Source organism: Archocentrus centrarchus, chromosome 16 (genome assembly GCF_007364275.1).
Source record: "Archocentrus centrarchus isolate MPI-CPG fArcCen1 chromosome 16, fArcCen1, whole genome shotgun sequence".
Classification (NCBI taxonomy): Eukaryota; Metazoa; Chordata; class Actinopteri; order Cichliformes; family Cichlidae; genus Archocentrus; species Archocentrus centrarchus.
In genome coordinates, this window is record NC_044361.1 from 30095574 (window position 1) to 30109355 (window position 13782).

Here is a 13782-nt window from a genome sequence, read left to right on the forward strand (position 1 = left end):
AGAGATTTAAAGGGCATAATTGCATTAGTAAACACATCTTGAAAGAAGCAGAAGAAAAAAAAAGCTCAAAGGAATCCAAAGATAAAGTTGAAAGCCTTAAAATATTACAAGGAATAACAATAACTGCTGGAGAAAACAGAGCTGCTGAGGAGTTTCTTTGTTCTGCACCTGAATGCGTTGACTATATTTCTTTGCACCACTTTGAATTGGAGTTGTTTGAACACGACCCAACAGGACCCCTGCTTCTGAGAGGGACAAGGTTGTCCGAAAAGATTAATTAATTAAGACTAATGTGAACACAAAGTGTTGAAGCATGACTGCAACATCCTGCTGAAGCAGATCTCTGTTCTGTTTTGGGGTTGTTTTTTGTGTGTTTGGTATAACAACATCCCTCTCCGGCATGCTGCATACATGCACAAGTGTCTGTCACGATAATAGTAGTAGTTCTTTGTAAAATCAGCATGCTAACATGCTTATACAGTACTGAGACCACTAACATGTTGTTCTTGACCAACAAATAGTAACTTAGATGTTTTATTTTTTTTTATCTAGAGGAATATGTAAACTGAAAAAAAAAAATAAAAATAAGAAACTGAAATATACTACAAGCACTGCGGGAGAATAAAACCAAATAAACAGCTGTCTATTGATCACTTTTGCAAATGAAAGAACTTTAGTCATTTATATTTCTGATTCCAAGAAAAGTGGTCTCTACTGCCACAAAGTCTAGAGGTCAGCTGCTATGAATGGCAAGAGCAACCCTTATCCTGGTAATGAAATGACAATAGCAGGAATGTTCAGAATGTCCCCAGAGAGCACTGACCTAGCCTATGGTATAGGCTAGCTCTGCTTTTAGCAAATGTTGCATTTTAAGCAGCAGGGCCTGGCAGCATAAGCAAAGAGTAGATATGATTTATAATTGAAAAAAATGTTTGTTTGCCATAGTTTAATGTGTTGGAGCAAGAACATTTAACAAAGACTGTTTTCACATCATACTGTAGTGATGTCACTAGAGCTGGGGGTTGCTGTTTGAGGTTGCTGTCAGGTTTCAGAGAGCATCAATGTTGCTTTCTGTTACCGCATCATTGTCTAGACTCAACAGGGTGAAAGGTTGGCAGCACCTGCAGGGAGCCTGTAGAGTCAAATAATTTACGACTATGCTGTCTTTTGTTTCATGTAGTGTGATTTAATCATGTCCTACATTACATGTCACACTAAAAATGTGTGTGTGAGCACTTGCACAGTTGTAGGGAGAGACAGAGTGTGGGAGAGTTGCTTCTGTCTTTGTGTGTGTCTCTGGGGTGCTGAGAGAAAGATCACTGTTGGGTCTGAATCATCTGAATTTAGTCTGCCTCTCATTGTGGAGTGGACCTTTAATTGACTTGGGAGGCCTTGATATATTATTAAGTTTTACAATCAAGACTCTTGCAATTTGTATGTTTCAGATACAGTATGTATGGACATCTGTAGTGAATTTAGTTTAAAATAAACTAAATGTCAGGGCTAAAAAAGGCATTTGTCTCAGTTGGCAACATACCAAGACCGTCCTCGGTTTAAAGCTGGGTTGTTAGGCAATCATAGGGCTAAGACAGGAAACAGACAATCATACAAGGGTGGATAATTGCAAATCACCACTTAAACTCATATGCAACATAAGTATTTAAAGTAAAATTTGCAGACCCAGGGACATGAGAGAGTGTTGTTGCCTGCTTGACAACAGGTGGCATTCCCAGGAACTCATTTTGCCCTCTTCCATGAGGAATGAGATTCCACAGCAGTGTCTTTCAAACAGCAGAGAGCCTCGCAGACCATGACGTAATGGCCTAAAACATGCAATCAGTTAGAAACAGGGCCAAAACACGTGGAGTTGGCTCATCTCTCCGCTCACCCCCGGGGCCCCTCTCTATTCTCCTTTTCCTCGCCTCTCTCTCCCTCGCCCCCCGCCCTTCTGCTCCACCGCACTCTCTGTTTATGAGTGCATGAATCGCTTCATTTCACTATACCCAACTCCCAGCCCACTACCAATCCCACAACTGCTTCAATAATAGTCCCCCCTCCCTGAGCTTTCATTTCCATGACAACCCACACCAAGGACAGGGAGAGAGAGGAAAATAGCAGAGGCAGGAAAAAAAAAACAAAAAAACTTCAATTATAGGGGTGGGAGTGCCTTCCCTTGACCTCTGGTCCATTTGAAAGGAGGGAAACCTTGACTACAACAGCCTGAGTTTCAGTGAGGTTAAACTGACCAGTCAAGAGAACACTAGCAACAACACTCCACAGTCATCATGCAAGGGGCCTCCGTAGTAGTAAATAAGACAGTTAATTTAACTTAAAAATAAAGGGGAGAAAAAACAAGTCAGTAAAGGGGGATAGAAAAATGTATCAAATGTCACAAGAATCGAGCAACTGAGGATGTACAGAAAAGAGAAATCATCAAGATGAACAACAAAGATGTTTCTTCACCACACGTTGCTAGAACAGCTTCAAGGCTACAAGTCTCTGGACCTGAGCCAGAGGTATGAAACACCATTCTTCCCAATGATACTCTCCCTGTGGTATTCTGATGATGATGCTGATGAAGGGCTCTGTTTAACGCATTGATCCAAAAATGTCCAATAGGTGTTAAAATTGTGCTGCAGTGGCCATAGCATATGATTAAAATTATTTTTTATACTCCTCAACCAATTATGCAATATTCTGGAAGAGACTGCTGAAATATGCTCACCGGCCACTGTGTTAGGCATGCCTGTTCAGGTGCTCTTAAATGCAAATATCTGATAAGCCAATCACATGTAGCAGCAGCTCAGGGCAATGTGGCATTTAGACATGGTCAAGATGACCTGCTGAAGTTTAAAATGAGCATCAGAACAGGGACATGGTTGTTGGTGCCAGATGGGCTGGTCTGAGCATTTCAGAACCTGCTGATCTACTGAGATTTCGCCACACAACCATCTCTATGGTTTACAGAGAATGGTCCAAAAAAAAGAGAAAATATCAAGTGAGCAGCAATTCTCTGGGTAGAAATACCTTGTCAGTGTCAGAGATCAGAGGAGAACGGACAGACTGCTTTGGGTTGATGCAAAGGCAACAGAAACTCAATTAACCACTTGTTATTATCAAGGTATGCAGAAGGCCATCTCTAAATGCACAACACTTTGATTCTTGTAGCTGATTCGCTACAGCAGCAGAAGACCACACCAGGTCCTTTTAGCTGAGAACTGTAAACTGAGGCTGCAAAGTTCACGAAAATTGGACAACAGAAGACTGGAAAAACACTGCATGGTCTGATGCATCTCAATTTCTGCTGCATGGTAGGTGTAGCACCCTCACGGATTAACGAGCGCACGACGTAGAATCATAAAACAGGGTTTATTCTTGTCTTCACAACCCGTGAGAACTCGTGAACTGACATCCAGGAGGGGCTAAACAATCCTTAATGATCTTAGTTTTTTCTTCTCCACCTTCTTTCTCCCTTCTTTCTTCACTTATCAACTTTCCACGTTTCTTTCTCTCTGTGTGGAGCTAACCAGCCGCCGCAGCCCGCATAGCATGTGCATCGGTACAGTGGGCTCGGGTGGAAACACAAGCTACAAACAATTGTACTTTCTATAGTCCACCACTAGGTGGTGCAAAAGAGCAAGTTCAAATATACAGCTCAACGAAAACTTAAATGTAAATACTGTTACACTCCCACCAATCACTTGTGATTTTAAAGGAACAAACTATTAACAATGAAATAAGGAACTGCTTATGAATTAAGGATTATGAACTATATTTTAGGCAGAGTGAGGCTGAGAATCTTCTTCTGCTTCTATCAGAACGACTGTCTTCTGAATTGGTCTCTCCAGATGAACAGGTTTGGAGGTACGCTTTCCTTCTTTGTCCAGAGTTGGATCACTTATCAACAATTTCACCTTCCTCACTCTTCCGTCCTTACCAGGGTAAACTTCAATGATCCTTGCCAACTTCCACTGGTTGCGTGGAGTTATCTCATCCTTCAGGAGGACAACATCATCGACCTTAGCATTTCTACGCTCTTTGGTCCACTTCTGTCTACTCTGGAGATTCAACAAATACTCTCTTTTCCACCTTGTCCAGAAAGTGTTGGTGAGGAGTTGAACACGACGCCACCTCTTACGGAGATAAAGATCTTCCTTCACGAACCTTCCTGGAGGTGGGGAGATGATCGTGGACTTCATGGTTAGTATGTGGTTTGGTGTTAAAGGTTCTGGGTTTGATGGATCACACAGTTGGTTAGTAGTCAATGGTCTGCTATTGATAACTGCCATGACTTCATACAGGAACGTCCTTAGAGAGGAGCTGTCGAGTTGTTTGCCTGATTGTTCCAGGATTGATGTGAGTACACTCCTTATGGTGCGGATTTGTCTCTCCCAGACGCCACCCATGTGGCTTGACGCTGGGATGTTCATGAGAAACTCGCAGTCCAGTTTTCCCAGTTTTGCTTGATCCATTTCTTTAAATGCTTCAACAAACTCATTTCTGGTGCCTACAAAGTTCGTGCCTTGATCACACCTTATTTGTCGAACTGTACCTCTGATGGCTATGAATGCACGTAAAGAGTTGATGAGGGAATCTCTAGACAGATCATCAAGCATCTCGAGATGTACTGCTCTGGAGCACATGCAGGTGATTAGCAATCCATAGCGCTTTAACTCCTTGCGGCCTTCCTTGACAAAAAAGGGACCGAAGCAGTCCATCCCACAGTAGGTGAATGGTGGTGCAGTTTCCATCCGGTCCTCCGGGAGGTCTGCCATCTTCTGCTGCTCTGTGGGTCTTCTGAACCTCCTGCATTTTACACATTTATAGACACAGGATGAAACAATCTTACTGCATCCAAGTATCCAAAATCCGTTAGCTCGAAGCTCATTCATAGTGATTCCTCGTCCTTGATGGTAAGTCTTCACGTGATAATGTTTGACGAGTAACGCAGTCACGTGACTGTTTCTTGGCAGGATCACAGGATGCTTGACATCAGGATGCAAGGCAGCATGCATCAAGCGTCCGCCTACCCGAAGAATGCCATGGTCGTCAAGAAATGGACATAACTTGTGTAGCTTGTTGACCCTGTCATTGGTCTGCATCACTTCATGATGTTGTAAGGTTTTTATTTCCTGAGCGAACGCCGCTTCTTGAACCATCCTTATTATTGTTACCTCTGCTTCCTTTCTCTCTTGCAGGGTGACAATGTCACATGACCTCTTGTGATCCTTCACTTCCTTGACATAGCGCTTGAGTCTGGCAACAGCCTTAATCATTCTCAACCAGTCTGAAAACTTGTGTAGCCGATCCAACAGTGACCTTTGTTCTTCTGCTTGTATCTTGTGGACTTGAACCTTCTTGACCTCTGGGTCACTGTTCGATAACTCTCCCACCTTGATTTCACCACTGGTTATGACCTTCTGCCAGAGAAGATCTGGACCTTTGAACCAGTTTGAGGCTACAAGTTGTTTTGCTGTAAGGCCTCTTGAGGCGTGATCTGCTGGATTATCTTCGGAGGTTACATACCACCATTGTGTTGACTCTGTACTTTGTTTGATGCGTGCCACACGGTTTGCAACAAATACATGAAACCTTCTGGCTTCATTACTGATGTATCCGAGTACCACCTTGGAGTCAGTCCAGTACCTTTCTTCTGAGATTTCCACTTCCAATTCCCTTTTCAGCATGTCACTGATGCGAACGGCAACAACGGCAGCTGACAACTCAAGCCGTGGAATAGTTGTGACTTTGGATGGTGGAACTCTCGATCTTCCCATCACCAAGGAGCAGTGAACTTCGCCGGATGGGCTTACTGCCCTCAGGTAAGTGCACATGCCATATCCAGATGCACTCGCATCAGACAAATGATGAAGCTCATAGTGTTGTGGCTTGAAGTTCGGAGGGATGTAGCATCTGCGAATCTTTACCTCTGCAAGGTTTCCCAGTTCACGCAGCCAGGACTCCCACTGGGGACGAAGGCTATCAGGTAAGGCTTCATCCCAACTGAGCTTGTCTCGGCACATTTGTTGCAAAATTTGTTTTCCTAGCAAAATGAAAGGTGACACGAACCCAAATGGATCGAACACAGAGGCAACTGTAGATAATACTCCTCTTCGGGTGAGTGGATTTTCCTTGACAACCACTCGGAACTGGAATTGATCTGATTCCACGCACCATTGTACGCCAAGTGCTCTTTCCATATGCACTGCCTCAAATGCTATATCAAGGTCCTTGGCAACCGCAGCACATTCTTCCTTTGGAAGCGAAGCTAAAACTCGGGTGCTGTTTGAGACAAACTTGTGCAGCCGAAGGTTGCCCGTGCTGCACAATTTGCGTGCTTCGTTGACAAGCTGTATTGCTTGATCTTCAGTGTCGACACTTGCTAGTCCATCATCAACATAGAAGTTGGTTTTGATGAACTTGATGGTTTCTTCATTAAAACTTCCTTCTCCTTCAGCTGCAAGGTGCTTGAGACCATAGTTGGCGCAACCTGGAGACGATGCTGCACCGAATAGGTGTACCTTCATTCGGTAGACTGTGAATGGAGTTTCAAGGTCGCCGTTCTCCCACCACAAGAACCGTAGGTAATCTTGGTCGCAAGCACGCACGTGAAACTGGTGGAACATGCGTTCAATATCACACATAAAGGCCACTGGGCCTTTACGGAAGCGACACAAGACTCCGAGCAGGGTGTTTGTTAGTTCTGGACCAGTCAGAAGATGGTCATTTAGTGAAGTGCCTTGGAACTTAGCAGAGGCATCAAAGACGACGCGAATCCTTCCAGGTTTTTGTGGATGATACACCCCATGGTGTGGGATGTACCAAACTGGTCTTTTGTCAGTGTCTTGGTCTGGAACCTTTTCAGCATCCCCATGGGCTATTATCTCATCCATGAAATTCTTGTAATCCATGTAGTACTGCTTGTTCCTCTTCAGCCTCCTTTCTAAACATTTGAGACGATGAATAGCACATGCCTTGTTATCTGGCAGGTTAGGCCTTTCGCTCTTGAATGGGAGTGGCATCTCAAAATGACCATCCTCCTTGTGCCTAATGCCCTTCTTTATCTTTGTTAGAAATCTGAGATCTTCTTGAGAGACCTTTACATTTTCTGAAGCCTTCTCAACAAAGTCAGATTCCAACATTTTTAGGACCTCTGTAGAAGAGACCGTTTCCCTTATCTGAGTTCTGTAAACATAGTGGACCTTGTTGGTGATGTTTGAATAGGGTTGAACATCAGGCACCACTTGCTTCACAACGACTTGATGACTCACTCCAAAGCCATCTCCATAATCGAGACATGGATTGCCATAACCCACAATACTCCACCCCAGATCAGTCCTTTGTGCGAATGGCTGGGTTTCATTTCCTGACACAACTTCACGAGGAACAAGTGCTTGGGGGCAGTTGTAGCCAATCAGCAGGCCAATATCACAGCTTTGTATTGGAGCAAGCTCATCTGCAATGCATTCAAGATGAGGCCATGCCTTGGCTGTTTGAGGGGTTGGAATGTGATCTCGATTTGCAGGTATGAAGTCTCTTGCATACGTTACAGGTAGGGAAATTGTCTTATTTGAGTAAAACCCTCTTACTTGTAGACCTGAGAGCTTGAAACAGGACACAACTGTGTTTCTTGAAGACATGGTGGTAAGCCTTAGCTGAGCCGATTCGCCTTTTATATGCAGAGCTCGTGCCGTTTCTTCAAGAATAAAGGTCGTGTCGCTCTGCGTATCAAGAAGCGCGTACACGAGAACTTCGCGCTCTGGCTCACCTTCAGCTGACACCCATACTGGAACAATGGAGGAGGTGTGAGTGTCATCAACATTCTGTGCGACTCTGTTAGATGTTGCTTCACTTGTTGTTGGTGTGAAACTGTTGTCTTGTGAAGCTTCTGGGTTTCTTTGTCTTGTGCTGTCACTGTTGGTTTGATTTCTCATTGTTCTTTCTTTCCTGGTACGATTGTCATGAAGACATGTTGGATGTTTTTTATCACATGTATCACATGTTGCTCTGCTCTCACAATCCTTAGAATGGTGACCAGACTTCAGGCAGCCAAAACATAACTGCTTGTCTCGAGCAAAGTTTAACCTCTCATCAATGCTTTCACTCATGAACTTCCTACACTTAAGCAGGCTGTGACCTGACTTCTCACAGTACATACAACTAGTACTGACAGATCTTTCATTTGAGTTAGTTGCCAGTACCTTCGCTCCATGGCTTCTGTTCTTTGGTGTTTTTGCTCCTTCAATTTCACTTGATTTCAGAGTGAAAAGAGATGTTATGGGATTACAGGCAATTTTGGCTTCTCGTGAGATGAAATCCACAAATTGGCTGAAGGTTGGAAAGGTGTGGCTCTCCTCTTGCACTTCCATAACCTTTCTGTTCCACCGTGAAATGAGCCAATCTGGGAGTTTTGCAAGCATCCTTTGGTTTTCATTGCAGTCATTGAGCACTTCAAGGCCCTTCATTTGTGACATGGCAGTCTTGCAGCAGCAGAGGAAGTCAGCAAACGCTTGAAGTTCCATACTGCTCTTAGAGCTTATCTTGGGCCATGCATCAAGTTTATCTCTATAGGCCTTGGCTACAAGGAAGGGATTGCCATACCTCTCTTCGAGAACTGTCCATGCTGCATAATATGCTGACTCTGTGCCAAGCGGAAAGTATCCTTCTATTGCCTTCCTTGCAGGTCCACTTACATACTTTCTCAGGTAATAAGTCTTCTCTTCAACTGGTATATTTTTTCTGCCGATTAGAGTCTGAAAGGAAATCTTCCAATCATTATATCTAATAGGATCACCGCTGAATATTGTTGGCTCTGGTGCTGGAAGACGACTTACACTGAGAGACTCTGCAAATGCCTTGACCAGGTCTGTTGTATTCACTTCTTGTTGGAGTGTCACATTTTGTGGGGAAGGACACCGGTTAAAATGTGAGTCATTGTTTCCAGACTTGACTTCATGTTTCTTGTCAGAGCTGTGATGAAGTAGGCTGTATATTTCTTCATTTGAGCATTCACCTTGTTCATACACCTGTTGTCGAGCCCTTGCTGCATTTAGCCTTTTTACTGTCTCAAGTCGCTCCACTTCTCTGCGCTTAGCTTCTAGAGCTCTCTGTCTTTGTGCTATTTCTGTTTCTTGTCTTTCAATTTCCTTCATATGAGTTTCTTGTTCAAGCAGAACTTGCAGCGCAGCTTCATTTGCTGCAACTTCAGCAGCTGCATCTTGTCTTTTATCCGAGAACCTGCTGGAGTGTCTAGTGGAAACTCTTGAACGAGAGGAGAGCTTAGTGTTGTCTGACCTTACACTTATCCTGTCTGAGGCTACTAACTTAGATATAGACTCAGTCTCCCTCAAGCATTCATCTCCTTGAACTTCAGCTCTACTTGGGCACCTTGCTAGTGCTCCGATAATTGTCTTTGTTATGGCTTCACACGCGTCCATTCTCCGTCTTGTATCATTATCTGGAGATTCAATGTGTCTCAACTCTACATAGGCAGCATTCACATCTTTAGAAGCACTTGAAACCTTGGAGACATGTTCCTGTAGCAGACCCTTTGAGCATTGACCATCTATGGCTCCTTTGGCATCCTTAACAACAGCTTTCCACTTCTCATAGCTCACACTGAAACGATATGCAGCCTTCCTTTTGTGCTCATCGTGCAGTTCTTGGCCCTTTTCCGTCAGCGTACGGACTCTTTGGCTCCTTTGTGCCCTTTGTGAGGTAGTAGAGACATCATCAGCTGTGCCTTTTGCTGCTTGTAATTCTTCATCTGCAGGAAGTTGTTCCACGTCACCATCTTCATTAACTTCTGGATTAGCCTCGAACTCTGCCATTGTTGGAGTTTATTTTATTATTTACTCTTAAATTAACCTTAAGTGCAGGATTGACTGCAGCAGCCTGAATTTGATTTGGTAAGGAGGAGTAAATGAATATTGGTCTTATTTGAACTGACTGTTGTGATCTTAAAACACAGTAATTATTGCAACTCTTTAAATCACGTCTTTACCAAGCCATTAATATTGTATCTTCTGGCACTTACTTAAACACAGTGAATGCACATTGCACAGATTACTTATCACAACATCAAATTAATACTGTATAAATTTCAGTCACTCAAGCGGTAGAAATGTAACAATGAGAAAATATTCAAGTCCTTTGCTTTGCTCCTCAATACTGAGAAGCTGGTTTTAATTCCTTTAACAGTCCATTTTTTGTAAGTAACTCAAGTAAGTCCTTTAACTGGGGCGACATTTATTTTGGGGGCACCTGAACCTTCCTGCGATGGCTGTGTCCTTGTTGTGCATAGCCGTGACTGACCGTGGCGCCTCTGCTACTTGTTGTCGGCACCGTCCTTTCATCTACCCGCGCGGAGCAGAAGAGTTCTCACTGTAGCACCCTCACGGATTAACGAGCGCACGACGTAGAATCATAAAACAGGGTTTATTCTTGTCTTCACAACCCGTGAGAACTCGTGAACTGACATCCAGGAGGGGCTAAACAATCCTTAATGATCTTAGTTTTTTCTTCTCCACCTTCTTTCTCCCTTCTTTCTTCACTTATCAACTTTCCACGTTTCTTTCTCTCTGTGTGGAGCTAACCAGCCGCCGCAGCCCGCATAGCATGTGCATCGGTACAGTGGGCTCGGGTGGAAACACAAGCTACAAACAATTGTACTTTCTATAGTCCACCACTAGGTGGTGCAAAAGAGCAAGTTCAAATATACAGCTCAACGAAAACTTAAATGTAAATACTGTTACAGTAGGGTCAGATTTTGCCGTAAGCAACATGAAAGCGTGTATCCATCCTGCCTTGAACTGATGGTTCAGGCTGCTGGTGGAGGTATAATTGTGTGGGCAATATTTTCTTGGGACACTCTGGGACACTGAGAATACCACATCCGGCCTGAGTATTGTTGCTGACTATGTTCATTCCTTAATGACCACAGTGTACCCATCTTCTGATGGTTGCTTTCAGCAGAACAACATGCCACATCACATTCAAATCATCTTAATCTGGTTTTTTGAACATGGCAAATGTGTTCACTGTACTCAACCTCTACAATCAGAAGATCTAAATCCAATAGAGCACCTTTGGGATGTGATGGAACAGATCCACATTATGGTTGTGCAGCTGACAAATCTGCAGCAATTCCATGATACTATAATGTCAATATGGACAAAATTCTCTGTGCGCCTCACTAAATCAGTTACTACCCAAAGCTCGTGACCATAGACGTAGATCAACTGCTTCACTTTTATGCTCAGCTCTCTCATCAACACAAAGGCCCAGCATCCGTCCCCTCTTCCCTCACTCATGAACAAGACCCCGAGATACTTAAACTCCTCCGCTTAGAGCAGCATCTTATCTCTGACCTGGAGTGGTCATTCCTCCCTTTTCCGGCTGAGAACCATGGCCTCAGACTTGGCGGAGCTAATTCTTATAGTTACCACTTTACACTGTCTTCAGCCTCCCTTGGAATGCTGCCAAAGTTCTGCTGGAGGTGGGAATTGAAGATCCCACAGATTGGGGCCTCTGCCAGGCATTCCCCGCGCACCCTGACTGTACCCTTACATGCATGGAGAGGGTATTTAAAAGATTAAATAATAAATTAATTACACCAGATCAATTGATTTAGAGTCACATGAATGGTTGCCCATCACAGTGACAAAATACAAAACAGACACAACAAAAATGGGTGAAACACTCTTCAGATCAAGCCCCATCTGAGCTGTGTGTGACACATATATTTACACATGTTCTATTACATGCTAATTCACACAGGATTCGTTTTTTTAAAAATTCAAGTCTCTAGATTACAGACAGGATTAATCTGCAATAATGAGAGAATATTTCTTTCCAGCTGTAACTATCACAGCTGTCCAATCTTTGTGTCCAAGTTGTGTCTGTCCTGTGACTACCACAATAGCTGTGCAGACTGCTCCCTGAAAAGATAACACTTTGGCTTCCAGCAAATTGCTTACAAGATATTTTTTTCTCTTCCTGAGATTCATAAAGATAAAAAAAAACTCCTGAGGAATGCAAATACCACTTAACAGTTGTATGTTTATATGGCAAAAATATCTGTGAATGACATTTACTTCATATAAACAAATAAATTGCTGACAAATCTCAGACCTAACTAACTATTTATATTCAGGTAAAAAGAAATACACAGTAGAATAATACACAATACCCAAGTGTCATCAACAGTCATGGGTGTGACAGCAATGCAAAGAATGCGCTCATAACCTGCCTCCATGTGATCACATTGCGCAATACTGTGCTTTAAAGTGAACGTGTGGTGAAGGTATCTGATCTGTGCATGCACCTAGTAATGTATACATGAGTGTGTGAGTGCCTGCAGGCATGTAAGCAGTGCACACTTTATACAGACCTCAGTGAAGAAGAACAGCAGTCAGCTTGTTAGCGAGCTGTTGTTAATGATACATCAAAAAAAAAGTGATGAATTTTTAACTAACCTTTCCCTTGAAGTGGTGCTACATTTAGAAACATTATTTATTCTTCAGTGCAAGAGCAAAGGTCTGACTCATGCCGCAACCTCATTGCTCCATTTTTGATCATATCTTACAAGAAATGTTCAAATTTAACTCTCCCCCACGCATACTGCAGTCCAGGACAGCGGGGGTTACCTTTCCTATGGGAGCTGGAACACAGGGTGAGCTCAGTAATCCCTGGAGGATTTGGGCATCCCAGTGTGTCGTCCTCAATCCCCCCCAAGACCCTGCTAAAATCCCCCTGACAGCAGTCCCCATTATTTGCATATCAGTGGCTTAGCTCCACCTCTAGACAGAACAGACATGAAGGGATTTAGGAAAGAGAAGAATGAACAGTGATAAGGCAATACAAACATGATTCTTTTATAAATGCAGAACGCATCTACTAAAGGATTTGCAGCAATCTGAATCTGTAAGTCTCATTTGAGATTGTGAAAACCAGAATCAGAATCAGCTTTATTGGCCTAGTATGTGCACACACTGGGCTTTAACAGAATAAACAAGACAGTACAGACAATAACAACATGTATCGCATATTTTCAGATTTAGATGTGCAAAAAGAAGATGAATACAAGCTTTAGGGCACTGGACTTTCAACGTGAATGACAAAATAATGTAGTCTTGATTTTTCACTCTCTCTGCATTAGGAAGCTGATAGTCTGTACTGGCTGATCAAAGCCGACAGTTTGTATGCTATTAACTGGACAATCCTAATGCTACTGTGCTTTAAAAGTTATTAGAACAAGTGAGACTCGGGGGGTGGGGGGTGCATTAACATTATATTCAATTATCTGCATCAGGAAAGAAATTTAATGTGACAGCTGCTGTGCTGTGTCTTTAAGCATGTTAGCATTAGCGTGTCAGACATGACAGCAACTACTTTTTTGTCATTTTACCTCAAAGAAAATAGTGTCGAATACTCAAATGCCAAAAACAGATTTGTTTATAAGCCGGGGTGAATATATAAATATATTTACTCAAAATATAAGGACGATACTTCTTTATGTATCAAGCATACTTTGACAAAGAAATAATGGACTGGCCTTAGTAGCAGACAGAGGATGGCAAGTTAAATTTGGTTGATAACACTTGAGTAAGCTTATTAATTTTCTTTACAACAACATCCAAGGACACAAGAGGAAGATGCCTTCCTGGATTTACTGATCCACCTTCTGATTTGTTGAGCACTCCAAATTATTGCAAAGGTAAATCAGAGCTCGTGATCTTTACTGCCAGACAAACATAATCAATATTTTGGCCAAGTCTGGTG